Source organism: Pungitius pungitius, chromosome 6 (assembly GCF_949316345.1).
Source record: "Pungitius pungitius chromosome 6, fPunPun2.1, whole genome shotgun sequence".
Lineage (NCBI taxonomy): Eukaryota > Metazoa > Chordata > Actinopteri > Perciformes > Gasterosteidae > Pungitius > Pungitius pungitius.
This window is the reverse complement of record NC_084905.1, coordinates 7365399-7386090: the sequence shown is the minus strand read 5'-3', so window position 1 is coordinate 7386090 and position 20692 is coordinate 7365399. Positions and strand designations below refer to the sequence as shown.

The window sequence follows — 20692 nt, the reverse complement described above, 5'->3', positions numbered from 1 at the left end:
TTTCAAGTGTATGAGCTCAATTTGTTTCAATTACAATAAAGTCAAGATCAGCAAGGTGTAAAAAGATTCATAGACAGATATCTCAAATGGCTTTTCCCTGGACTTGACACCTCAAACATTAAAGATGAACGCCCTATTGGTGTTACAGGGACTAATATATCTGGCTTCAATGTTTTTATGTGTCAATTGATCACCTTTTGTCTTGTTTTCGATTGCCTTTTCTCTTTTATCTCAAATGTGTTTCATTATGAAATGTTTTTGGATTGGCCGTTTTTCTGTATTTGGTCAACTAAATCATTTGAATGAAGTTGTGCCATGCCGAGTGGAAAGATTCTGTTTCCTCAATTTAACACCCGAGGGTTCCCAGAATCTTTGAGTTTTCTCCATGGGAAGTCTCCAACCTTAAACGCAGCAAATTGGCCCTGCAGGTAAGAATTCTAACCAAAGACTCAAGATTGCACCACTACAAAAAGCCAAACAATTAAGGTTCCACCGAGACTTGAACTCGGATTACTGGATTCAGAGTCCAGAGTGCTAACCATTACACCATGGAACCCCAGGTAGACAAATAAACTGCCCACCTCACCTGGTCTGCGTGAGGTGCCAGATCTCCAGCATCAAATCTATTGGACTGTTTCATTGCTGACAGAAGGAAACTTACGTAGCATTTGTGTGTGCAGGCATAACAAAATTGAGGAAAGAGCGTTAAAATCACTGCCCCCTGTGAGGGTCGAACTCACGGCCTTCAGATTATGAGACTGACGCGCTGCCTACTGCGCCAACGAGGCCCGAAAAGGACTTTATGTACACATTTCAAGTGTATGAGCTCAATTTGTTTCAATTACAATAAAGTCAAGAGCAGCAAGGTGTAATAAGATTCATAGACAGATATCTCAAATGGCTTTTCCCTGGACTTGACACCTCAAACATTACAGATGAACGCCCTATTGGTGTTACAGAGACTAATATATCTGGCTTCAATGTTTTTATGTGTCAATTGATCACCTTTTGTCTTGTTTTCGATTGCCTTTTCTCTTTTATCTCAAATGTCTTTCATAATTAAACGTTTTTGGAATGACCGTTTTTCTGTATTTGGTCAACTAAATCATTTGAATGAAGTTGTGCCATGCCGAGTGGAAAGATTCTGTTTCCTCAATTTAACACCCGAGGGTTCCCAGAATCTCTGAGTTTTCTCCATGGCAAGTCCCCAACCTTAAACGCAGCAAATTGGCCCTGCAGGTAAGAATTCTAACCAAAGACTCAAGATTGCACCACTACAAACAGCTAAACGATTAAGGTTCCACCGAGACTTGAACTCGGATTACTGGATTCAGAGTCCAGAGTGCTAACCATTACACCATGGAACCCCAGGTAGACAAATAAACTGCCCACCTCACCTGGTCTGCGTGAGGTGCCAGATCTCCAGCATCAAATCTATTGGACTGTTTCATTGCTGACAGAAGGAAACTTACGTAGCATTTGTGTGTGCAGGCATAACAAAATTGAGGAAAGAGCGTTAAAATCACTGCCCCGTGTGAGGGTCGAACTCACGGCCTTCAGATTATGAGACTGACGCGCTGCCTACTGCGCCAACGAGGCCCGAAAAGGACTTTATGTACACATTTCAAGTGTATGAGCTCAATTTGTTTCAATTACAATAAAGTCAAGATCAGCAAGGTGTAAAAAGATTCATAGACAGATATCTCAAATGGCTTTTCCCTGGACTTGACACCTCAAACATTAAAGATGAACGCCCTATTGGTGTTACAGGGACTAATATATCTGGCTTCAATGTTTTTATGTGTCAATTGATCACCTTTTGTCTTGTTTTCGATTGCCTTTTCTCTTTTATCTCAAATGTGTTTCATTATGAAATGTTTTTGGATTGGCCGTTTTTCTGTATTTGGTCAACTAAATCATTTGAATGAAGTTGTGCCATGCCGAGTGGAAAGATTCTGTTTCCTCAATTTAACACCCGAGGGTTCCCAGAATCTTTGAGTTTTCTCCATGGGAAGTCTCCAACCTTAAACGCAGCAAATTGGCCCTGCAGGTAAGAATTCTAACCAAAGACTCAAGATTGCACCACTACAAAAAGCCAAACAATTAAGGTTCCACCGAGACTTGAACTCGGATTACTGGATTCAGAGTCCAGAGTGCTAACCATTACACCATGGAACCCCAGGTAGACAAATAAACTGCCCACCTCACCTGGTCTGCGTGAGGTGCCAGATCTCCAGCATCAAATCTATTGGACTGTTTCATTGCTGACAGAAGGAAACTTACGTAGCATTTGTGTGTGCAGGCATAACAAAATTGAGGAAAGAGCGTTAAAATCACTGCCCCCTGTGAGGGTCGAACTCACGGCCTTCAGATTATGAGACTGACGCGCTGCCTACTGCGCCAACGAGGCCCGAAAAGGACTTTATGTACACATTTCAAGTGTATGAGCTCAATTTGTTTCAATTACAATAAAGTCAAGAGCAGCAAGGTGTAATAAGATTCATAGACAGATATCTCAAATGGCTTTTCCCTGGACTTGACACCTCAAACATTACAGATGAACGCCCTATTGGTGTTACAGAGACTAATATATCTGGCTTCAATGTTTTTATGTGTCAATTGATCACCTTTTGTCTTGTTTTCGATTGCCTTTTCTCTTTTATCTCAAATGTCTTTCATAATTAAACGTTTTTGGAATGACCGTTTTTCTGTATTTGGTCAACTAAATCATTTGAATGAAGTTGTGCCATGCCGAGTGGAAAGATTCTGTTTCCTCAATTTAACACCCGAGGGTTCCCAGAATCTCTGAGTTTTCTCCATGGCAAGTCCCCAACCTTAAACGCAGCAAATTGGCCCTGCAGGTAAGAATTCTAACCAAAGACTCAAGATTGCACCACTACAAACAGCTAAACGATTAAGGTTCCACCGAGACTTGAACTCGGATTACTGGATTCAGAGTCCAGAGTGCTAACCATTACACCATGGAACCCCAGGTAGACAAATAAACTGCCCACCTCACCTGGTCTGCGTGAGGTGCCAGATCTCCAGCATCAAATCTATTGGACTGTTTCATTGCTGACAGAAGGAAACTTACGTAGCATTTGTGTGTGCAGGCATAACAAAATTGAGGAAAGAGCGTTAAAATCACTGCCCCGTGTGAGGGTCGAACTCACGGCCTTCAGATTATGAGACTGACGCGCTGCCTACTGCGCCAACGAGGCCCGAAAAGGACTTTATGTACACATTTCAAGTGTATGAGCTCAATTTGTTTCAATTACAATAAAGTCAAGATCAGCAAGGTGTAAAAAGATTCATAGACAGATATCTCAAATGGCTTTTCCCTGGACTTGACACCTCAAACATTAAAGATGAACGCCCTATTGGTGTTACAGGGACTAATATATCTGGCTTCAATGTTTTTATGTGTCAATTGATCACCTTTTGTCTTGTTTTCGATTGCCTTTTCTCTTTTATCTCAAATGTGTTTCATTATGAAATGTTTTTGGATTGGCCGTTTTTCTGTATTTGGTCAACTAAATCATTTGAATGAAGTTGTGCCATGCCGAGTGGAAAGATTCTGTTTCCTCAATTTAACACCCGAGGGTTCCCAGAATCTTTGAGTTTTCTCCATGGGAAGTCTCCAACCTTAAACGCAGCAAATTGGCCCTGCAGGTAAGAATTCTAACCAAAGACTCAAGATTGCACCACTACAAAAAGCCAAACAATTAAGGTTCCACCGAGACTTGAACTCGGATTACTGGATTCAGAGTCCAGAGTGCTAACCATTACACCATGGAACCCCAGGTAGACAAATAAACTGCCCACCTCACCTGGTCTGCGTGAGGTGCCAGATCTCCAGCATCAAATCTATTGGACTGTTTCATTGCTGACAGAAGGAAACTTACGTAGCATTTGTGTGTGCAGGCATAACAAAATTGAGGAAAGAGCGATAAAATCACTGCCCCCTGTGAGGGTCGAACTCACGGCCTTCAGATTATGAGACTGACGCGCTGCCTACTGCGCCAACGAGGCCCGAAAAGGACTTTATGTACACATTTCAAGTGTATGAGCTCAATTTGTTTCAATTACAATAAAGTCAAGAGCAGCAAGGTGTAATAAGATTCATAGACAGATATCTCAAATGGCTTTTCCCTGGACTTGACACCTCAAACATTACAGATGAACGCCCTATTGGTGTTACAGAGACTAATATATCTGGCTTCAATGTTTTTATGTGTCAATTGATCACCTTTTGTCTTGTTTTCGATTGCCTTTTCTCTTTTATCTCAAATGTCTTTCATAATTAAACGTTTTTGGAATGACCGTTTTTCTGTATTTGGTCAACTAAATCATTTGAATGAAGTTGTGCCATGCCGAGTGGAAAGATTCTGTTTCCTCAATTTAACACCCGAGGGTTCCCAGAATCTCTGAGTTTTCTCCATGGCAAGTCCCCAACCTTAAACGCAGCAAATTGGCCCTGCAGGTAAGAATTCTAACCAAAGACTCAAGATTGCACCACTACAAACAGCTAAACGATTAAGGTTCCACCGAGACTTGAACTCGGATTACTGGATTCAGAGTCCAGAGTGCTAACCATTACACCATGGAACCCCAGGTAGACAAATAAACTGCCCACCTCACCTGGTCTGCGTGAGGTGCCAGATCTCCAGCATCAAATCTATTGGACTGTTTCATTGCTGACAGAAGGAAACTTACGTAGCATTTGTGTGTGCAGGCATAACAAAATTGAGGAAAGAGCGTTAAAATCACTGCCCCGTGTGAGGGTCGAACTCACGGCCTTCAGATTATGAGACTGACGCGCTGCCTACTGCGCCAACGAGGCCCGAAAAGGACTTTATGTACACATTTCAAGTGTATGAGCTCAATTTGTTTCAATTACAATAAAGTCAAGATCAGCAAGGTGTAATAAGATTCATAGACAGATATCTCAAATGGCTTTTCCCTGGACTTGACACCTCAAACATTAAAGATGAACGCCCTATTGGTGTTACAGGGACTAATATATCTGGCTTCAATGTTTTTATGTGTCAATTGATCACCTTTTGTCTTGTTTTCGATTGCCTTTTCTCTTTTATCTCAAATGTGTTTCATTATGAAATGTTTTTGGATTGGCCGTTTTTCTGTATTTGGTCAACTAAATCATTTGAATGAAGTTGTGCCATGCCGAGTGGAAAGATTCTGTTACCTCAATTTAACACCCGAGGGTTCCCAGAATCTTTGAGTTTTCTCCATGGGAAGTCTCCAACCTTAAACGCAGCAAATTGGCCCTGCAGGTAAGAATTCTAACCAAAGACTCAAGATTGCACCACTACAAAAAGCCAAACAATTAAGGTTCCACCGAGACTTGAACTCGGATTACTGGATTCAGAGTCCAGAGTGCTAACCATTACACCATGGAACCCCAGGTAGACAAATAAACTGCCCACCTCACCTGGTCTGCGTGAGGTGCCAGATCTCCAGCATCACATCTATTGGACTGTTTCATTGCTGACAGAAGGAAACTTACGTAGCATTTGTGTGTGCAGGCATAACAAAATTGAGAAAAGAGCGTTAAAATCACTGCCCCGTGTGAGGGTCGAACTCACGGCCTTCAGATTATGAGACTGACACGCTGCCTACTGCGCCAACGAGGCCCGAAAAGGACTTTATGTACACATTTCAAGTGTATGAGCTCAATTTGTTTCAATTACAATAAAGTCAAGAGCAGCAAGGTGTAATAAGATTCATAGACAGATATCTCAAATGGCTTTTCCCTGGACTTGACACCTCAAACATTACAGATGAACGCCCTATTGGTGTTACAGAGACTAATATATCTGGCTTCAATGTTTTTATGTGTCAATTGATCACCTTTTGTCTTGTTTTCGATTGCCTTTTCTCTTTTATCTCAAATGTGTTTCATAATTAAACGTTTTTGGAATGACCGTTTTTCTGTATTTGGTCAACTAAATCATTTGAATGAAGTTGTGCCATGCCGAGTGGAAAGATTCTGTTTCCTCAATTTAACACCCGAGGGTTCCCAGAATCTCTGAGTTTTCTCCATGGCAAGTCCCCAACCTTAAACGCAGCAAATTGGCCCTGCAGGTAAGAATTCTAACCAAAGACTCAAGATTGCACCACTACAAACAGCTAAACGATTAAGGTTCCACCGAGACTTGAACTCGGATTACTGGATTCAGAGTCCAGAGTGCTAACCATTACACCATGGAACCCCAGGTAGACAAATAAACTGCCCACCTCACCTGGTCTGCGTGAGGTGCCAGATCTCCAGCATCAAATCTATTGGACTGTTTCATTGCTGACAGAAGGAAACTTACGTAGCATTTGTGTGTGCAGGCATAACAAAATTGAGGAAAGAGCGTTAAAATCACTGCCCCGTGTGAGGGTCGAACTCACGGCCTTCAGATTATGAGACTGACGCGCTGCCTACTGCGCCAACGAGGCCCGAAAAGGACTTTATGTACACATTTCAAGTGTATGAGCTCAATTTGTTTCAATTACAATAAAGTCAAGATCAGCAAGGTGTAAAAAGATTCATAGACAGATATCTCAAATGGCTTTTCCCTGGACTTGACACCTCAAACATTAAAGATGAACGCCCTATTGGTGTTACAGGGACTAATATATCTGGCTTCAATGTTTTTATGTGTCAATTGATCACCTTTTGTCTTGTTTTCGATTGCCTTTTCTCTTTTATCTCAAATGTGTTTCATTATGAAATGTTTTTGGATTGGCCGTTTTTCTGTATTTGGTCAACTAAATCATTTGAATGAAGTTGTGCCATGCCGAGTGGAAAGATTCTGTTTCCTCAATTTAACACCCGAGGGTTCCCAGAATCTTTGAGTTTTCTCCATGGGAAGTCTCCAACCTTAAACGCAGCAAATTGGCCCTGCAGGTAAGAATTCTAACCAAAGACTCAAGATTGCACCACTACAAAAAGCCAAACAATTAAGGTTCCACCGAGACTTGAACTCGGATTACTGGATTCAGAGTCCAGAGTGCTAACCATTACACCATGGAACCCCAGGTAGACAAATAAACTGCCCACCTCACCTGGTCTGCGTGAGGTGCCAGATCTCCAGCATCAAATCTATTGGACTGTTTCATTGCTGACAGAAGGAAACTTACGTAGCATTTGTGTGTGCAGGCATAACAAAATTGAGGAAAGAGCGTTAAAATCACTGCCCCCTGTGAGGGTCGAACTCACGGCCTTCAGATTATGAGACTGACGCGCTGCCTACTGCGCCAACGAGGCCCGAAAAGGACTTTATGTACACATTTCAAGTGTATGAGCTCAATTTGTTTCAATTACAATAAAGTCAAGAGCAGCAAGGTGTAATAAGATTCATAGACAGATATCTCAAATGGCTTTTCCCTGGACTTGACACCTCAAACATTACAGATGAACGCCCTATTGGTGTTACAGAGACTAATATATCTGGCTTCAATGTTTTTATGTGTCAATTGATCACCTTTTGTCTTGTTTTCGATTGCCTTTTCTCTTTTATCTCAAATGTCTTTCATAATTAAACGTTTTTGGAATGACCGTTTTTCTGTATTTGGTCAACTAAATCATTTGAATGAAGTTGTGCCATGCCGAGTGGAAAGATTCTGTTTCCTCAATTTAACACCCGAGGGTTCCCAGAATCTCTGAGTTTTCTCCATGGCAAGTCCCCAACCTTAAACGCAGCAAATTGGCCCTGCAGGTAAGAATTCTAACCAAAGACTCAAGATTGCACCACTACAAACAGCTAAACGATTAAGGTTCCACCGAGACTTGAACTCGGATTACTGGATTCAGAGTCCAGAGTGCTAACCATTACACCATGGAACCCCAGGTAGACAAATAAACTGCCCACCTCACCTGGTCTGCGTGAGGTGCCAGATCTCCAGCATCAAATCTATTGGACTGTTTCATTGCTGACAGAAGGAAACTTACGTAGCATTTGTGTGTGCAGGCATAACAAAATTGAGGAAAGAGCGTTAAAATCACTGCCCCGTGTGAGGGTCGAACTCACGGCCTTCAGATTATGAGACTGACGCGCTGCCTACTGCGCCAACGAGGCCCGAAAAGGACTTTATGTACACATTTCAAGTGTATGAGCTCAATTTGTTTCAATTACAATAAAGTCAAGATCAGCAAGGTGTAAAAAGATTCATAGACAGATATCTCAAATGGCTTTTCCCTGGACTTGACACCTCAAACATTAAAGATGAACGCCCTATTGGTGTTACAGGGACTAATATATCTGGCTTCAATGTTTTTATGTGTCAATTGATCACCTTTTGTCTTGTTTTCGATTGCCTTTTCTCTTTTATCTCAAATGTGTTTCATTATGAAATGTTTTTGGATTGGCCGTTTTTCTGTATTTGGTCAACTAAATCATTTGAATGAAGTTGTGCCATGCCGAGTGGAAAGATTCTGTTTCCTCAATTTAACACCCGAGGGTTCCCAGAATCTTTGAGTTTTCTCCATGGGAAGTCTCCAACCTTAAACGCAGCAAATTGGCCCTGCAGGTAAGAATTCTAACCAAAGACTCAAGATTGCACCACTACAAAAAGCCAAACAATTAAGGTTCCACCGAGACTTGAACTCGGATTACTGGATTCAGAGTCCAGAGTGCTAACCATTACACCATGGAACCCCAGGTAGACAAATAAACTGCCCACCTCACCTGGTCTGCGTGAGGTGCCAGATCTCCAGCATCAAATCTATTGGACTGTTTCATTGCTGACAGAAGGAAACTTACGTAGCATTTGTGTGTGCAGGCATAACAAAATTGAGGAAAGAGCGTTAAAATCACTGCCCCCTGTGAGGGTCGAACTCACGGCCTTCAGATTATGAGACTGACGCGCTGCCTACTGCGCCAACGAGGCCCGAAAAGGACTTTATGTACACATTTCAAGTGTATGAGCTCAATTTGTTTCAATTACAATAAAGTCAAGAGCAGCAAGGTGTAATAAGATTCATAGACAGATATCTCAAATGGCTTTTCCCTGGACTTGACACCTCAAACATTACAGATGAACGCCCTATTGGTGTTACAGAGACTAATATATCTGGCTTCAATGTTTTTATGTGTCAATTGATCACCTTTTGTCTTGTTTTCGATTGCCTTTTCTCTTTTATCTCAAATGTCTTTCATAATTAAACGTTTTTGGAATGACCGTTTTTCTGTATTTGGTCAACTAAATCATTTGAATGAAGTTGTGCCATGCCGAGTGGAAAGATTCTGTTTCCTCAATTTAACACCCGAGGGTTCCCAGAATCTTTGAGTTTTCTCCATGGGAAGTCTCCAACCTTAAACGCAGCAAATTGGCCCTGCAGGTAAGAATTCTAACCAAAGACTCAAGATTGCACCACTACAAAAAGCCAAACAATTAAGGTTCCACCGAGACTTGAACTCGGATTACTGGATTCAGAGTCCAGAGTGCTAACCATTACACCATGGAACCCCAGGTAGACAAATAAACTGCCCACCTCACCTGGTCTGCGTGAGGTGCCAGATCTCCAGCATCAAATCTATTGGACTGTTTCATTGCTGACAGAAGGAAACTTACGTAGCATTTGTGTGTGCAGGCATAACAAAATTGAGGAAAGAGCGTTAAAATCACTGCCCCCTGTGAGGGTCGAACTCACGGCCTTCAGATTATGAGACTGACGCGCTGCCTACTGCGCCAACGAGGCCCGAAAAGGACTTTATGTACACATTTCAAGTGTATGAGCTCAATTTGTTTCAATTACAATAAAGTCATGAGCAGCAAGGTGTAATAAGATTCATAGACAGATATCTCAAATGGCTTTTCCCTGGACTTGACACCTCAAACATTACAGATGAACGCCCTATTGGTGTTACAGGGACTAATATATCTGGCTTCAATGTTTTTATGTGTCAATTGATCACCTTTTGTCTTGTTTTCGATTGCCTTTTCTCTTTTATCTCAAATGTGTTTCATTATGAAATGTTTTTGGATTGGCCGTTTTTCTGTATTTGGTCAACTAAATCATTTGAATGAAGTTGTGCCATGCCGAGTGGAAAGATTCTGTTACCTCAATTTAACACCCGAGGGTTCCCAGAATCTTTGAGTTTTCTCCATGGGAAGTCTCCAACCTTAAACGCAGCAAATTGGCCCTGCAGGTAAGAATTCTAACCAAAGACTCAAGATTGCACCACTACAAAAAGCCAAACAATTAAGGTTCCACCGAGACTTGAACTCGGATCACTGGATTCAGAGTCCAGAGTGCTAACCATTACACCATGGAACCCCAGGTAGACAAATAAACTGCCCACCTCACCTGGTCTGCGTGAGGTGCCAGATCTCCAGCATCAAATCTATTGGACTGTTTCATTGCTGACAGAAGGAAACTTACGTAGCATTTGTGTGTGCAGGCATAACAAAATTGAGGAAAGAGCGTTAAAATCACTGCCCCGTGTGAGGGTCGAACTCACGGCCTTCAGATTATGAGACTGACGCGCTGCCTACTGCGCCAACGAGGCCCGAAAAGGACTTTATGTACACATTTCAAGTGTATGAGCTCAATTTGTTTCAATTACAATAAAGTCAAGATCAGCAAGGTGTAATAAGATTCATAGACAGATATCTCAAATGGCTTTTCCCTGGACTTGACACCTCAAACATTAAAGATGAACGCCCTATTGGTGTTACAGGGACTAATATATCTGGCTTCAATGTTTTTATGTGTCAATTGATCACCTTTTGTCTTGTTTTCGATTGCCTTTTCTCTTTTATCTCAAATGTGTTTCATAATGAAACGTTTTTGGATTGGCCGTTTTTCTGTATTTGGTCAACTAAATCATTTGAATGAAGTTGTGCCATGCCGAGTGGAAAGATTCTGTTACCTCAATTTAACACCCGAGGGTTCCCAGAATCTTTGAGTTTTCTCCATGGGAAGTCTCCAACCTTAAACGCAGCAAATTGGCCCTGAAGGTAAGAATTCTAACCAAAGACTCAAGATTGCACCACTACAAAAAGCCAAACAATTAAGGTTCCACCGAGACTTGAACTCGGATTACTGGATTCAGAGTCCAGAGTGCTAACCATTACACCATGGAACCCCAGGTAGACAAATAAACTGCCCACCTCACCTGGTCTGCGTGAGGTGCCAGATCTCCAGCATCAAATCTATTGGACTGTTTCATTGCTGACAGAAGGAAACTTACGTAGCATTTGTGTGTGCAGGCATAACAAAATTGAGGAAAGAGCGTTAAAATCACTGCCCCGTGTGAGGGTCGAACTCACGGCCTTCAGATTATGAGACTGACGCGCTGCCTACTGCGCCAACGAGGCCCGAAAAGGACTTTATGTACACATTTCAAGTGTATGAGCTCAATTTGTTTCAATTACAATAAAGTCAAGATCAGCAAGGTGTAATAAGATTCATAGACAGATATCTCAAATGGCTTTTCCCTGGACTTGACACCTCAAACATTAAAGATGAACGCCCTATTGGTGTTACAGGGACTAATATATCTGGCTTCAATGTTTTTATGTGTCAATTGATCACCTTTTGTCTTGTTTTCGATTGCCTTTTCTCTTTTATCTCAAATGTGTTTCATTATGAAATGTTTTTGGATTGGCCGTTTTTCTGTATTTGGTCAACTAAATCATTTGAATGAAGTTGTGCCATGCCGAGTGGAAAGATTCTGTTACCTCAATTTAACACCCGAGGGTTCCCAGAATCTTTGAGTTTTCTCCATGGGAAGTCTCCAACCTTAAACGCAGCAAATTGGCCCTGCAGGTAAGAATTCTAACCAAAGACTCAAGATTGCACCACTACAAAAAGCCAAACAATTAAGGTTCCACCGAGACTTGAACTCGGATCACTGGATTCAGAGTCCAGAGTGCTAACCATTACACCATGGAACCCCAGGTAGACAAATAAACTGCCCACCTCACCTGGTCTGCGTGAGGTGCCAGATCTCCAGCATCAAATCTATTGGACTGTTTCATTGCTGACAGAAGGAAACTTACCTAGCATTTGTGTGTGCAGGCATAACAAAATTGAGGAAAGAGCGTTAAAATCACTGCCCCGTGTGAGGGTCGAACTCACGGCCTTCAGATTATGAGACTGACGCGCTGCCTACTGCGCCAACGAGGCCCGAAAAGGACTTTATGTACACATTTCAAGTGTATGAGCTCAATTTGTTTCAATTACAATAAAGTCAAGATCAGCAAGGTGTAATAAGATTCATAGACAGATATCTCAAATGGCTTTTCCCTGGACTTGACACCTCAAACATTAAAGATGAACGCCCTATTGGTGTTACAGGGACTAATATATCTGGCTTCAATGTTTTTATGTGTCAATTGATCACCTTTTGTCTTGTTTTCGATTGCCTTTTCTCTTTTATCTCAAATGTGTCTCATTATGAAATGTTTTTGGATTGGCCGTTTTTCTGTATTTGGTCAACTAAATCATTTGAATGAAGTTGTGCCATGCCGAGTGGAAAGATTCTGTTACCTCAATTTAACACCCGAGGGTTCCCAGAATCTTTGAGTTTTCTCCATGGGAAGTCTCCAACCTTAAACGCAGCAAATTGGCCCTGCAGGTAAGAATTCTAACCAAAGACTCAAGATTGCACCACTACAAAAAGCCAAACAATTAAGGTTCCACCGAGACTTGAACTCGGATTACTGGATTCAGAGTCCAGAGTGCTAACCATTACACCATGGAACCCCAGGTAGACAAATAAACTGCCCACCTCACCTGGTCTGCGTGAGGTGCCAGATCTCCAGCATCAAATCTATTGGACTGTTTCATTGCTGACAGAAGGAAACTTACGTAGCATTTGTGTGTGCAGGCATAACAAAATTGAGGAAAGAGCATTAAAATCACTGCCCCGTGTGAGGGTCAAACTCACTGCCTTCAGATTATGAGACTGACGCGCTGCCTACTGCGCCAACGAGGCCCGAAAAGGACTTTATGTACACATTTCAAGTGTATGAGCTCAATTTGTTTCAATTACAATAAAGTCAAGATCAGCAAGGTGTAATAAGATTCATAGACAGATATCTCAAATGGCTTTTCCCTGGACTTGACACCTCAAACATTAAAGATGAACGCCCTATTGGTGTTACAGGGACTAATATATCTGGCTTCAATGTTTTTATGTGTCAATTGATCACCTTTTGTCTTGTTTTCGATTGCCTTTTCTCTTTTATCTCAAATGTGTTTCATAATGAAACGTTTTTGGATTGGCCGTTTTTCTGTATTTGGTCAACTAAATCATTTGAATGAAGTTGTGCCATGCCGAGTGGAAAGATTCTGTTACCTCAATTTAACACCCGAGGGTTCCCAGAATCTCTGAGTTTTCTCCATGGCAAGTCCCCAACCTTAAACGCAGCAAATTGGCCCTGCAGGTAAGAATTCTAACCAAAGACTCAAGATTGCACCACTACAAACAGCTAAACGATTAAGGTTCCACCGAGACTTGAACTCGGATTACTGGATTCAGAGTCCAGAGTGCTAACCATTACACCATGGAACCCCAGGTAGACAAATAAACTGCCCACCTCACCTGGTCTGCGTGAGGTGCCAGATCTCCAGCATCAAATCTATTGGACTGTTTCATTGCTGACAGAAGGAAACTTACGTAGCATTTGTGTGTGCAGGCATAACAAAATTGAGGAAAGAGCGTTAAAATCACTGCCCCGTGTGAGGGTCGAACTCACGGCCTTCAGATTATGAGACTGACGCGCTGCCTACTGCGCCAACGAGGCCCGAAAAGGACTTTATGTACACATTTCAAGTGTATGAGCTCAATTTGTTTCAATTACAATAAAGTCAAGATCAGCAAGGTGTAATAAGATTCATAGACAGATATCTCAAATGGCTTTTCCCTGGACTTGACACCTCAAACATTAAAGATGAACGCCCTATTGGTGTTACAGGGACTAATATATCTGGCTTCAATGTTTTTATGTGTCAATTGATCACCTTTTGTCTTGTTTTCGATTGCCTTTTCTCTTTTATCTCAAATGTGTTTCATTATGAAATGTTTTTGGATTGGCCGTTTTTCTGTATTTGGTCAACTAAATCATTTGAATGAAGTTGTGCCATGCCGAGTGGAAAGATTCTGTTACCTCAATTTAACACCCGAGGGTTCCCAGAATCTTTGAGTTTTCTCCATGGGAAGTCTCCAACCTTAAACGCAGCAAATTGGCCCTGCAGGTAAGAATTCTAACCAAAGACTCAAGATTGCACCACTACAAAAAGCCAAACAATTAAGGTTCCACCGAGACTTGAACTCGGATTACTGGATTCAGAGTCCAGAGTGCTAACCATTACACCATGGAACCCCAGGTAGACAAATAAACTGCCCACCTCACCTGGTCTGCGTGAGGTGCCAGATCTCCAGCATCAAATCTATTGGACTGTTTCATTGCTGACAGAAGGAAACTTACGTAGCATTTGTGTGTGCAGGCATAACAAAATTGAGGAAAGAGCGTTAAAATCACTGCCCCGTGTGAGGGTCGAACTCACGGCCTTCAGATTATGAGACTGACGCGCTGCCTACTGCGCCAACGAGGCCCGAAAAGGACTTTATGTACACATTTCAAGTGTATGAGCTCAATTTGTTTCAATTACAATAAAGTCAAGATCAGCAAGGTGTAATAAGATTCATAGACAGATATCTCAAATGGCTTTTCCCTGGACTTGACACCTCAAACATTACAGATGAACGCCCTATTGGTGTTACAGAGACTAATATATCTGGCTTCAATGTTTTTATGTGTCAATTGATCACCTTTTGTCTTGTTTTCGATTGCCTTTTCTCTTTTATCTCAAATGTGTTTCATAATGAAACGTTTTTGGATTGGCCGTTTTTCTGTATTTGGTCAACTAAATCATTTGAATGAAGTTGTGCCATGCCGAGTTGAAAGATTCTTTTACCTCAATTTAACATTAACACCCGAGGGTTCCCAGAATCTCTGAGTTTTCTCCATGGCAAGTCTCCAACCTTAAACGCAGCAAATTGGCCCTGCAGGTAAGAATTCTAACCAAAGACTCAAGATTGCACCACTACAAACTGCTAAACGATTAAGGTTCCACCGAGACTTGAACTCGGATTACTGGATTCAGAGTCCAGAGTGCTAACCATTACACCATGGAACCCCAGGTAGACAAATAAACTGCCCACCTCACCTGGTCTGCGTGAGGTGCCAGATCTCCAGCATCAAATCTATTGGACTGTTTCATTGCTGACAGAAGGAAACTTACGTAGCATTTGTGTGTGCAGGCATAACAAAATTGAGGAAAGAGCATTAAAATCACTGCCCCGTGTGAGGGTCAAACTCACTGCCTTCAGATTATGAGACTGACGCGCTGCCTACTGCGCCAACGAGGCCCGAAAAGGACTTTATGTACACATTTCAAGTGTATGAGCTCAATTTGTTTCAATTACAATAAAGTCAAGATCAGCAAGGTGTAATAAGATTCATAGACAGATATCTCAAATGGCTTTTCCCTGGACTTGACACCTCAAACATTAAAGATGAACGCCCTATTGGTGTTACAGGGACTAATATATCTGGCTTCAATGTTTTTATGTGTCAATTGATCACCTTTTGTCTTGTTTTCGATTGCCTTTTCTCTTTTATCTCAAATGTGTTTCATAATGAAACGTTTTTGGATTGGCCGTTTTTCTGTATTTGGTCAACTAAATCATTTGAATGAAGTTGTGCCATGCCGAGTGGAAAGATTCTGTTACCTCAATTTAACACCCGAGGGTTCCCAGAATCTCTGAGTTTTCTCCATGGCAAGTCCCCAACCTTAAACGCAGCAAATTGGCCCTGCAGGTAAGAATTCTAACCAAAGACTCAAGATTGCACCACTACAAACAGCTAAACGATTAAGGTTCCACCGAGACTTGAACTCGGATTACTGGATTCAGAGTCCAGAGTGCTAACCATTACACCATGGAACCCCAGGTAGACAAATAAACTGCCCACCTCACCTGGTCTGCGTGAGGTGCCAGATCTCCAGCATCAAATCTATTGGACTGTTTCATTGCTGACAGAAGGAAACTTACGTAGCATTTGTGTGTGCAGGCATAACAAAATTGAGGAAAGAGCGTTAAAATCACTGCCCCGTGTGAGGGTCGAACTCACGGCCTTCAGATTATGAGACTGACGCGCTGCCTACTGCGCCAACGAGGCCCGAAAAGGACTTTATGTACACATTTCAAGTGTATGAGCTCAATTTGTTTCAATTACAATAAAGTCAAGATCAGCAAGGTGTAATAAGATTCATAGACAGATATCTCAAATGGCTTTTCCCTGGACTTGACACCTCAAACATTAAAGATGAACGCCCTATTGGTGTTACAGGGACTAATATATCTGGCTTCAATGTTTTTATGTGTCAATTGATCACCTTTTGTCTTGTTTTCGATTGCCTTTTCTCTTTTATCTCAAATGTGTTTCATTATGAAATGTTTTTGGATTGGCCGTTTTTCTGTATTTGGTCAACTAAATCATTTGAATGAAGTTGTGCCATGCCGAGTGGAAAGATTCTGTTACCTCAATTTAACACCCGAGGGTTCCCAGAATCTTTGAGTTTTCTCCATGGGAAGTCTCCAACCTTAAACGCAGCAAATTGGCCCTGCAGGTAAGAATTCTAACCAAAGACTCAAGATTGCACCACTACAAAAAGCCAAACAATTAAGGTTCCACCGAGACTTGAACTCGGATTACTGGATTCAGAGTCCAGAGTGCTAACCATTACACCATGGAACCCCAGGTAGACAAATAAACTGCCCACCTCACCTGGTCTGCGTGAGGTGCCAGATCTCCAGCATCAAATCTATTGGACTGTTTCATTGCTGACAGAAGGAAACTTACGTAGCATTTGTGTGTGCAGGCATAACAAAATTGAGGAAAGAGCGTTAAAATCACTGCCCCGTGTGAGGGTCGAACTCACGGCCTTCAGATTATGAGACTGACGCGCTGCCTACTGCGCCAACGAGGCCCGAAAAGGACTTTATGTACACATTTCAAGTGTATGAGCTCAATTTGTTTCAATTACAATAAAGTCAAGATCAGCAAGGTGTAATAAGATTCATAGACAGATATCTCAAATGGCTTTTCCCTGGACTTGACACCTCAAACATTACAGATGAACGCCCTATTGGTGTTACAGAGACTAATATATCTGGCTTCAATGTTTTTATGTGTCAATTGATCACCTTTTGTCTTGTTTTCGATTGCCTTTTCTCTTTTATCTCAAATGTGTTTCATAATGAAACGTTTTTGGATTGGCCGTTTTTCTGTATTTGGTCAACTAAATCATTTGAATGAAGTTGTGCCATGCCGAGTTGAAAGATTCTTTTACCTCAATTTAACATTAACACCCGAGGGTTCCCAGAATCTCTGAGTTTTCTCCATGGCAAGTCTCCAACCTTAAACGCAGCAAATTGGCCCTGCAGGTAAGAATTCTAACCAAAGACTCAAGATTGCACCACTACAAACTGCTAAACGATTAAGGTTCCACCGAGACTTGAACTCGGATTACTGGATTCAGAGTCCAGAGTGCTAACCATTACACCATGGAACCCCAGGTAGACAAATAAACTGCCCACCTCACCTGGTCTGCGTGAGGTGCCAGATCTCCAGCATCAAATCTATTGGACTGTTTCATTGCTGACAGAAGGAAACTTACGTAGCATTTGTGTGTGCAGGCATAACAAAATTGAGAAAAGAGCGTTAAAATCACTGCCCCGTGTGAGGGTCGAACTCACGACCTTCAGATTATGAGACTGACGCGCTGCCTACTGCGCCAACGAGGCCCGAAAAGGACTTTATGTACACATTTCAAGTGTATGAGCTCAATTTGTTTCAATTACAATAAAGTCAAGATCAGCAAGGTGTAATAAGATTCATAGACAGATATCTCAAATGGCTTTTCCCTGGACTTGACACCTCAAACATTAAAGATGAACGCCCTATTGGTGTTACAGGGACTAATATATCTGGCTTCAATGTTTTTATGTGTCAATTGATCACCTTTTGTCTTGTTTTCGATTGCCTTTTCTCTTTTATCTCAAATGTGTTTCATTATGAAATGTTTTTGGATTGGCCGTTTTTCTGTATTTGGTCAACTAAATCATTTGAATGAAGTTGTGCCATGCCGAGTGGAAAGATTCTGTTACCTCAATTTAACACCCGAGGGTTCCCAGAATCTTTGAGTTTTCTCCATGGGAAGTCTCCAACCTTAAACGCAGCAAATTGGCCCTGCAGGTAAGAATTCTAACCAAAGACTCAAGATTGCACCACTACAAAAAGCCAAACAATTAAGGTTCCACCGAGACTTGAACTCGGATCACTGGATTCAGAGTCCAGAGTGCTAACCATTACACCATGGAACCCCAGGTAGACAAATAAACTGCCCACCTCACCTGGTCTGCGTGAGGTGCCAGATCTCCAGCATCAAATCTATTGGACTGTTTCATTGCTGACAGAAGGAAACTTACCTAGCATTTGTGTGTGCAGGCATAACAAAATTGAGGAAAGAGCGTTAAAATCACTGCCCCGTGTGAGGGTCGAACTCACGGCCTTCAGATTATGAGACTGACGCGCTGCCTACTGCGCCAACGAGGCCCGAAAAGGACTTTATGTACACATTTCAAGTGTATGAGCTCAATTTGTTTCAATTACAATAAAGTCAAGATCAGCAAGGTGTAATAAGATTCATAGACAGATATCTCAAATGGCTTTTCCCTGGACTTGACACCTCAAACATTAAAGATGAACGCCCTATTGGTGTTACAGGGACTAATATATCTGGCTTCAATGTTTTTATGTGTCAATTGATCACCTTTTGTCTTGTTTTCGATTGCCTTTTCTCTTTTATCTCAAATGTGTCTCATTATGAAATGTTTTTGGATTGGCCGTTTTTCTGTATTTGGTCAACTAAATCATTTGAATGAAGTTGTGCCATGCCGAGTGGAAAGATTCTGTTACCTCAATTTAACACCCGAGGGTTCCCAGAATCTTTGAGTTTTCTCCATGGGAAGTCTCCAACCTTAAACGCAGCAAATTGGCCCTGCAGGTAAGAATTCTAACCAAAGACTCAAGATTGCACCACTACAAAAAGCCAAACAATTAAGGTTCCACCGAGACTTGAACTCGGATTACTGGATTCAGAGTCCAGAGTGCTAACCATTACACCATGGAACCCCAGGTAGACAAATAAACTGCCCACCTCACCTGGTCTGCGTGAGGTGCCAGATCTCCAGCATCAAATCTATTGGACTGTTTCATTGCTGACAGAAGGAAACTTACGTAGCATTTGTGTGTGCAGGCATAACAAAATTGAGGAAAGAGCGTTAAAATCACTGCCCCGTGTGAGGGTCGAACTCACGGCCTTCAGATTATGAGACTGACGCGCTGCCTACTGCGCCAACGAGGCCCGAAAAGGACTTTATGTACACATTTCAAGTGTATGAGCTCAATTTGTTTCAATTACAATAAAGTCAAGATCAGCAAGGTGTAATAAGATTCATAGACAGATATCTCAAATGGCTTTTCCCTGGACTTGACACCTCAAACATTAAAGATGAACGCCCTATTGGTGTTACAGGGACTAATATATCTGGCTTCAATGTTTTTATGTGTCAATTGATCACCTTTTGTCTTGTTTTCGATTGCCTTTTCTCTTTTATCTCAAATGTGTTTCATTATGAAATGTTTTTGGATTGGCCGTTTTTCTGTATTTGGTCAACTAAATCATTTGAATGAAGTTGTGCCATGCCGAGTGGAAAGATTCTGTTACCTCAATTTAACACCCGAGGGTTCCCAGAATCTTTGAGTTTTCTCCATGGGAAGTCTCCAACCTTAAACGCAGCAAATTGGCCCTGAAGGTAAGAATTCTAACCAAAGACTCAAGATTGCACCACTACAAAAAGCCAAACAATTAAGGTTCCACCGAGACTTGAACTCGGATTACTGGATTCAGAGTCCAGAGTGCTAACCATTACACCATGGAACCCCAGGTAGACAAATAAACTGCCCACCTCACCTGGTCTGCGTGAGGTGCCAGATCTCCAGCATCAAATCTATTGGACTGTTTCATTGCTGACAGAAGGAAACTTACGTAGCATTTGTGTGTGCAGGCATAACAAAATTGAGGAAAGAGCGTTAAAATCACTGCCCCGTGTGAGGGTCGAACTCACGGCCTTCAGATTATGAGACTGACGCGCTGCCTACTGCGCCAACGAGGCCCGAAAAGGACTTTATGTACACATTTCAAGTGTATGAGCTCAATTTGTTTCAATTACAATAAAGTCAAGAGCAGCAAGGTGTAATAAGATTCATAGACAGATATCTCAAATGGCTTTTCCCTGGACTTGACACCTCAAACATTACAGATGAACGCCCTATTGGTGTTACAGAGACTAATATATCTGGCTTCAATGTTTTTATGTGTCAATTGATCACCTTTTGTCTTGTTTTCGATTGCCTTTTCTCTTTTATCTCAAATGTGTTTCATAATTAAACGTTTTTGGAATGACCGTTTTTCTGTATTTGGTCAACTAAATCATTTGAATGAAGTTGTGCCATGCCGAGTGGAAAGATTCTGTTTCCTCAATTTAACACCCGAGGGTTCCCAGAATCTCTGAGTTTTCTCCATGGCAAGTCCCCAACCTTA

At 41.8% G+C, this 20692-nt stretch overlaps 50 non-coding genes across 50 annotated transcripts; all 50 read right to left on the bottom strand.

Annotated features, from left to right (window-relative positions):
* Window positions 1–484: 484 nt before the first annotated feature.
* Window positions 485–556, bottom strand: trnaq-cug (transfer RNA glutamine (anticodon CUG)). Its single transcript has one exon. It is a non-coding gene; the product is annotated as a tRNA-Gln (tRNA).
* Window positions 557–715: 159 nt separating this feature from the next.
* On the bottom strand, window positions 716–788 carry trnam-cau (transfer RNA methionine (anticodon CAU)). Its single transcript has one exon. It is a non-coding gene; the product is annotated as a tRNA-Met (tRNA).
* A 507-nt stretch (window positions 789–1295) lies between these two features.
* Window positions 1296–1367, bottom strand: trnaq-cug (transfer RNA glutamine (anticodon CUG)). The gene has a single exon. It is a non-coding gene; the product is annotated as a tRNA-Gln (tRNA).
* A 159-nt stretch (window positions 1368–1526) lies between these two features.
* On the bottom strand, window positions 1527–1599 carry trnam-cau (transfer RNA methionine (anticodon CAU)). The gene has a single exon. It is a non-coding gene; the product is annotated as a tRNA-Met (tRNA).
* A 507-nt stretch (window positions 1600–2106) lies between these two features.
* On the bottom strand, window positions 2107–2178 carry trnaq-cug (transfer RNA glutamine (anticodon CUG)). Its single transcript has one exon. It is a non-coding gene; the product is annotated as a tRNA-Gln (tRNA).
* Window positions 2179–2337: 159 nt separating this feature from the next.
* On the bottom strand, window positions 2338–2410 carry trnam-cau (transfer RNA methionine (anticodon CAU)). Its single transcript has one exon. It is a non-coding gene; the product is annotated as a tRNA-Met (tRNA).
* A 507-nt stretch (window positions 2411–2917) lies between these two features.
* On the bottom strand, window positions 2918–2989 carry trnaq-cug (transfer RNA glutamine (anticodon CUG)). The gene has a single exon. It is a non-coding gene; the product is annotated as a tRNA-Gln (tRNA).
* Window positions 2990–3148: 159 nt separating this feature from the next.
* trnam-cau (transfer RNA methionine (anticodon CAU)) lies at window positions 3149–3221 on the bottom strand. Its single transcript has one exon. It is a non-coding gene; the product is annotated as a tRNA-Met (tRNA).
* A 507-nt stretch (window positions 3222–3728) lies between these two features.
* trnaq-cug (transfer RNA glutamine (anticodon CUG)) lies at window positions 3729–3800 on the bottom strand. Its single transcript has one exon. It is a non-coding gene; the product is annotated as a tRNA-Gln (tRNA).
* Window positions 3801–3959: 159 nt separating this feature from the next.
* Window positions 3960–4032, bottom strand: trnam-cau (transfer RNA methionine (anticodon CAU)). Its single transcript has one exon. It is a non-coding gene; the product is annotated as a tRNA-Met (tRNA).
* Window positions 4033–4539: 507 nt separating this feature from the next.
* On the bottom strand, window positions 4540–4611 carry trnaq-cug (transfer RNA glutamine (anticodon CUG)). Its single transcript has one exon. It is a non-coding gene; the product is annotated as a tRNA-Gln (tRNA).
* Window positions 4612–4770: 159 nt separating this feature from the next.
* On the bottom strand, window positions 4771–4843 carry trnam-cau (transfer RNA methionine (anticodon CAU)). The gene has a single exon. It is a non-coding gene; the product is annotated as a tRNA-Met (tRNA).
* A 507-nt stretch (window positions 4844–5350) lies between these two features.
* On the bottom strand, window positions 5351–5422 carry trnaq-cug (transfer RNA glutamine (anticodon CUG)). Its single transcript has one exon. It is a non-coding gene; the product is annotated as a tRNA-Gln (tRNA).
* A 159-nt stretch (window positions 5423–5581) lies between these two features.
* Window positions 5582–5654, bottom strand: trnam-cau (transfer RNA methionine (anticodon CAU)). Its single transcript has one exon. It is a non-coding gene; the product is annotated as a tRNA-Met (tRNA).
* Window positions 5655–6161: 507 nt separating this feature from the next.
* trnaq-cug (transfer RNA glutamine (anticodon CUG)) lies at window positions 6162–6233 on the bottom strand. Its single transcript has one exon. It is a non-coding gene; the product is annotated as a tRNA-Gln (tRNA).
* A 159-nt stretch (window positions 6234–6392) lies between these two features.
* trnam-cau (transfer RNA methionine (anticodon CAU)) lies at window positions 6393–6465 on the bottom strand. Its single transcript has one exon. It is a non-coding gene; the product is annotated as a tRNA-Met (tRNA).
* A 507-nt stretch (window positions 6466–6972) lies between these two features.
* trnaq-cug (transfer RNA glutamine (anticodon CUG)) lies at window positions 6973–7044 on the bottom strand. The gene has a single exon. It is a non-coding gene; the product is annotated as a tRNA-Gln (tRNA).
* Window positions 7045–7203: 159 nt separating this feature from the next.
* Window positions 7204–7276, bottom strand: trnam-cau (transfer RNA methionine (anticodon CAU)). The gene has a single exon. It is a non-coding gene; the product is annotated as a tRNA-Met (tRNA).
* A 507-nt stretch (window positions 7277–7783) lies between these two features.
* Window positions 7784–7855, bottom strand: trnaq-cug (transfer RNA glutamine (anticodon CUG)). Its single transcript has one exon. It is a non-coding gene; the product is annotated as a tRNA-Gln (tRNA).
* A 159-nt stretch (window positions 7856–8014) lies between these two features.
* Window positions 8015–8087, bottom strand: trnam-cau (transfer RNA methionine (anticodon CAU)). Its single transcript has one exon. It is a non-coding gene; the product is annotated as a tRNA-Met (tRNA).
* A 507-nt stretch (window positions 8088–8594) lies between these two features.
* trnaq-cug (transfer RNA glutamine (anticodon CUG)) lies at window positions 8595–8666 on the bottom strand. Its single transcript has one exon. It is a non-coding gene; the product is annotated as a tRNA-Gln (tRNA).
* A 159-nt stretch (window positions 8667–8825) lies between these two features.
* trnam-cau (transfer RNA methionine (anticodon CAU)) lies at window positions 8826–8898 on the bottom strand. Its single transcript has one exon. It is a non-coding gene; the product is annotated as a tRNA-Met (tRNA).
* A 507-nt stretch (window positions 8899–9405) lies between these two features.
* Window positions 9406–9477, bottom strand: trnaq-cug (transfer RNA glutamine (anticodon CUG)). Its single transcript has one exon. It is a non-coding gene; the product is annotated as a tRNA-Gln (tRNA).
* A 159-nt stretch (window positions 9478–9636) lies between these two features.
* trnam-cau (transfer RNA methionine (anticodon CAU)) lies at window positions 9637–9709 on the bottom strand. The gene has a single exon. It is a non-coding gene; the product is annotated as a tRNA-Met (tRNA).
* A 507-nt stretch (window positions 9710–10216) lies between these two features.
* Window positions 10217–10288, bottom strand: trnaq-cug (transfer RNA glutamine (anticodon CUG)). Its single transcript has one exon. It is a non-coding gene; the product is annotated as a tRNA-Gln (tRNA).
* A 159-nt stretch (window positions 10289–10447) lies between these two features.
* On the bottom strand, window positions 10448–10520 carry trnam-cau (transfer RNA methionine (anticodon CAU)). The gene has a single exon. It is a non-coding gene; the product is annotated as a tRNA-Met (tRNA).
* A 507-nt stretch (window positions 10521–11027) lies between these two features.
* Window positions 11028–11099, bottom strand: trnaq-cug (transfer RNA glutamine (anticodon CUG)). The gene has a single exon. It is a non-coding gene; the product is annotated as a tRNA-Gln (tRNA).
* Window positions 11100–11258: 159 nt separating this feature from the next.
* Window positions 11259–11331, bottom strand: trnam-cau (transfer RNA methionine (anticodon CAU)). The gene has a single exon. It is a non-coding gene; the product is annotated as a tRNA-Met (tRNA).
* A 507-nt stretch (window positions 11332–11838) lies between these two features.
* On the bottom strand, window positions 11839–11910 carry trnaq-cug (transfer RNA glutamine (anticodon CUG)). The gene has a single exon. It is a non-coding gene; the product is annotated as a tRNA-Gln (tRNA).
* A 159-nt stretch (window positions 11911–12069) lies between these two features.
* Window positions 12070–12142, bottom strand: trnam-cau (transfer RNA methionine (anticodon CAU)). The gene has a single exon. It is a non-coding gene; the product is annotated as a tRNA-Met (tRNA).
* Window positions 12143–12649: 507 nt separating this feature from the next.
* Window positions 12650–12721, bottom strand: trnaq-cug (transfer RNA glutamine (anticodon CUG)). Its single transcript has one exon. It is a non-coding gene; the product is annotated as a tRNA-Gln (tRNA).
* Window positions 12722–12880: 159 nt separating this feature from the next.
* trnam-cau (transfer RNA methionine (anticodon CAU)) lies at window positions 12881–12953 on the bottom strand. Its single transcript has one exon. It is a non-coding gene; the product is annotated as a tRNA-Met (tRNA).
* A 507-nt stretch (window positions 12954–13460) lies between these two features.
* Window positions 13461–13532, bottom strand: trnaq-cug (transfer RNA glutamine (anticodon CUG)). The gene has a single exon. It is a non-coding gene; the product is annotated as a tRNA-Gln (tRNA).
* A 159-nt stretch (window positions 13533–13691) lies between these two features.
* trnam-cau (transfer RNA methionine (anticodon CAU)) lies at window positions 13692–13764 on the bottom strand. The gene has a single exon. It is a non-coding gene; the product is annotated as a tRNA-Met (tRNA).
* A 507-nt stretch (window positions 13765–14271) lies between these two features.
* Window positions 14272–14343, bottom strand: trnaq-cug (transfer RNA glutamine (anticodon CUG)). The gene has a single exon. It is a non-coding gene; the product is annotated as a tRNA-Gln (tRNA).
* A 159-nt stretch (window positions 14344–14502) lies between these two features.
* On the bottom strand, window positions 14503–14575 carry trnam-cau (transfer RNA methionine (anticodon CAU)). The gene has a single exon. It is a non-coding gene; the product is annotated as a tRNA-Met (tRNA).
* A 513-nt stretch (window positions 14576–15088) lies between these two features.
* trnaq-cug (transfer RNA glutamine (anticodon CUG)) lies at window positions 15089–15160 on the bottom strand. Its single transcript has one exon. It is a non-coding gene; the product is annotated as a tRNA-Gln (tRNA).
* A 159-nt stretch (window positions 15161–15319) lies between these two features.
* trnam-cau (transfer RNA methionine (anticodon CAU)) lies at window positions 15320–15392 on the bottom strand. The gene has a single exon. It is a non-coding gene; the product is annotated as a tRNA-Met (tRNA).
* A 507-nt stretch (window positions 15393–15899) lies between these two features.
* On the bottom strand, window positions 15900–15971 carry trnaq-cug (transfer RNA glutamine (anticodon CUG)). Its single transcript has one exon. It is a non-coding gene; the product is annotated as a tRNA-Gln (tRNA).
* Window positions 15972–16130: 159 nt separating this feature from the next.
* Window positions 16131–16203, bottom strand: trnam-cau (transfer RNA methionine (anticodon CAU)). Its single transcript has one exon. It is a non-coding gene; the product is annotated as a tRNA-Met (tRNA).
* Window positions 16204–16710: 507 nt separating this feature from the next.
* On the bottom strand, window positions 16711–16782 carry trnaq-cug (transfer RNA glutamine (anticodon CUG)). The gene has a single exon. It is a non-coding gene; the product is annotated as a tRNA-Gln (tRNA).
* A 159-nt stretch (window positions 16783–16941) lies between these two features.
* trnam-cau (transfer RNA methionine (anticodon CAU)) lies at window positions 16942–17014 on the bottom strand. The gene has a single exon. It is a non-coding gene; the product is annotated as a tRNA-Met (tRNA).
* Window positions 17015–17527: 513 nt separating this feature from the next.
* trnaq-cug (transfer RNA glutamine (anticodon CUG)) lies at window positions 17528–17599 on the bottom strand. Its single transcript has one exon. It is a non-coding gene; the product is annotated as a tRNA-Gln (tRNA).
* A 159-nt stretch (window positions 17600–17758) lies between these two features.
* On the bottom strand, window positions 17759–17831 carry trnam-cau (transfer RNA methionine (anticodon CAU)). Its single transcript has one exon. It is a non-coding gene; the product is annotated as a tRNA-Met (tRNA).
* Window positions 17832–18338: 507 nt separating this feature from the next.
* Window positions 18339–18410, bottom strand: trnaq-cug (transfer RNA glutamine (anticodon CUG)). Its single transcript has one exon. It is a non-coding gene; the product is annotated as a tRNA-Gln (tRNA).
* Window positions 18411–18569: 159 nt separating this feature from the next.
* On the bottom strand, window positions 18570–18642 carry trnam-cau (transfer RNA methionine (anticodon CAU)). Its single transcript has one exon. It is a non-coding gene; the product is annotated as a tRNA-Met (tRNA).
* Window positions 18643–19149: 507 nt separating this feature from the next.
* On the bottom strand, window positions 19150–19221 carry trnaq-cug (transfer RNA glutamine (anticodon CUG)). Its single transcript has one exon. It is a non-coding gene; the product is annotated as a tRNA-Gln (tRNA).
* A 159-nt stretch (window positions 19222–19380) lies between these two features.
* trnam-cau (transfer RNA methionine (anticodon CAU)) lies at window positions 19381–19453 on the bottom strand. The gene has a single exon. It is a non-coding gene; the product is annotated as a tRNA-Met (tRNA).
* Window positions 19454–19960: 507 nt separating this feature from the next.
* On the bottom strand, window positions 19961–20032 carry trnaq-cug (transfer RNA glutamine (anticodon CUG)). The gene has a single exon. It is a non-coding gene; the product is annotated as a tRNA-Gln (tRNA).
* Window positions 20033–20191: 159 nt separating this feature from the next.
* trnam-cau (transfer RNA methionine (anticodon CAU)) lies at window positions 20192–20264 on the bottom strand. Its single transcript has one exon. It is a non-coding gene; the product is annotated as a tRNA-Met (tRNA).
* Window positions 20265–20692: the final 428 nt, after the last annotated feature.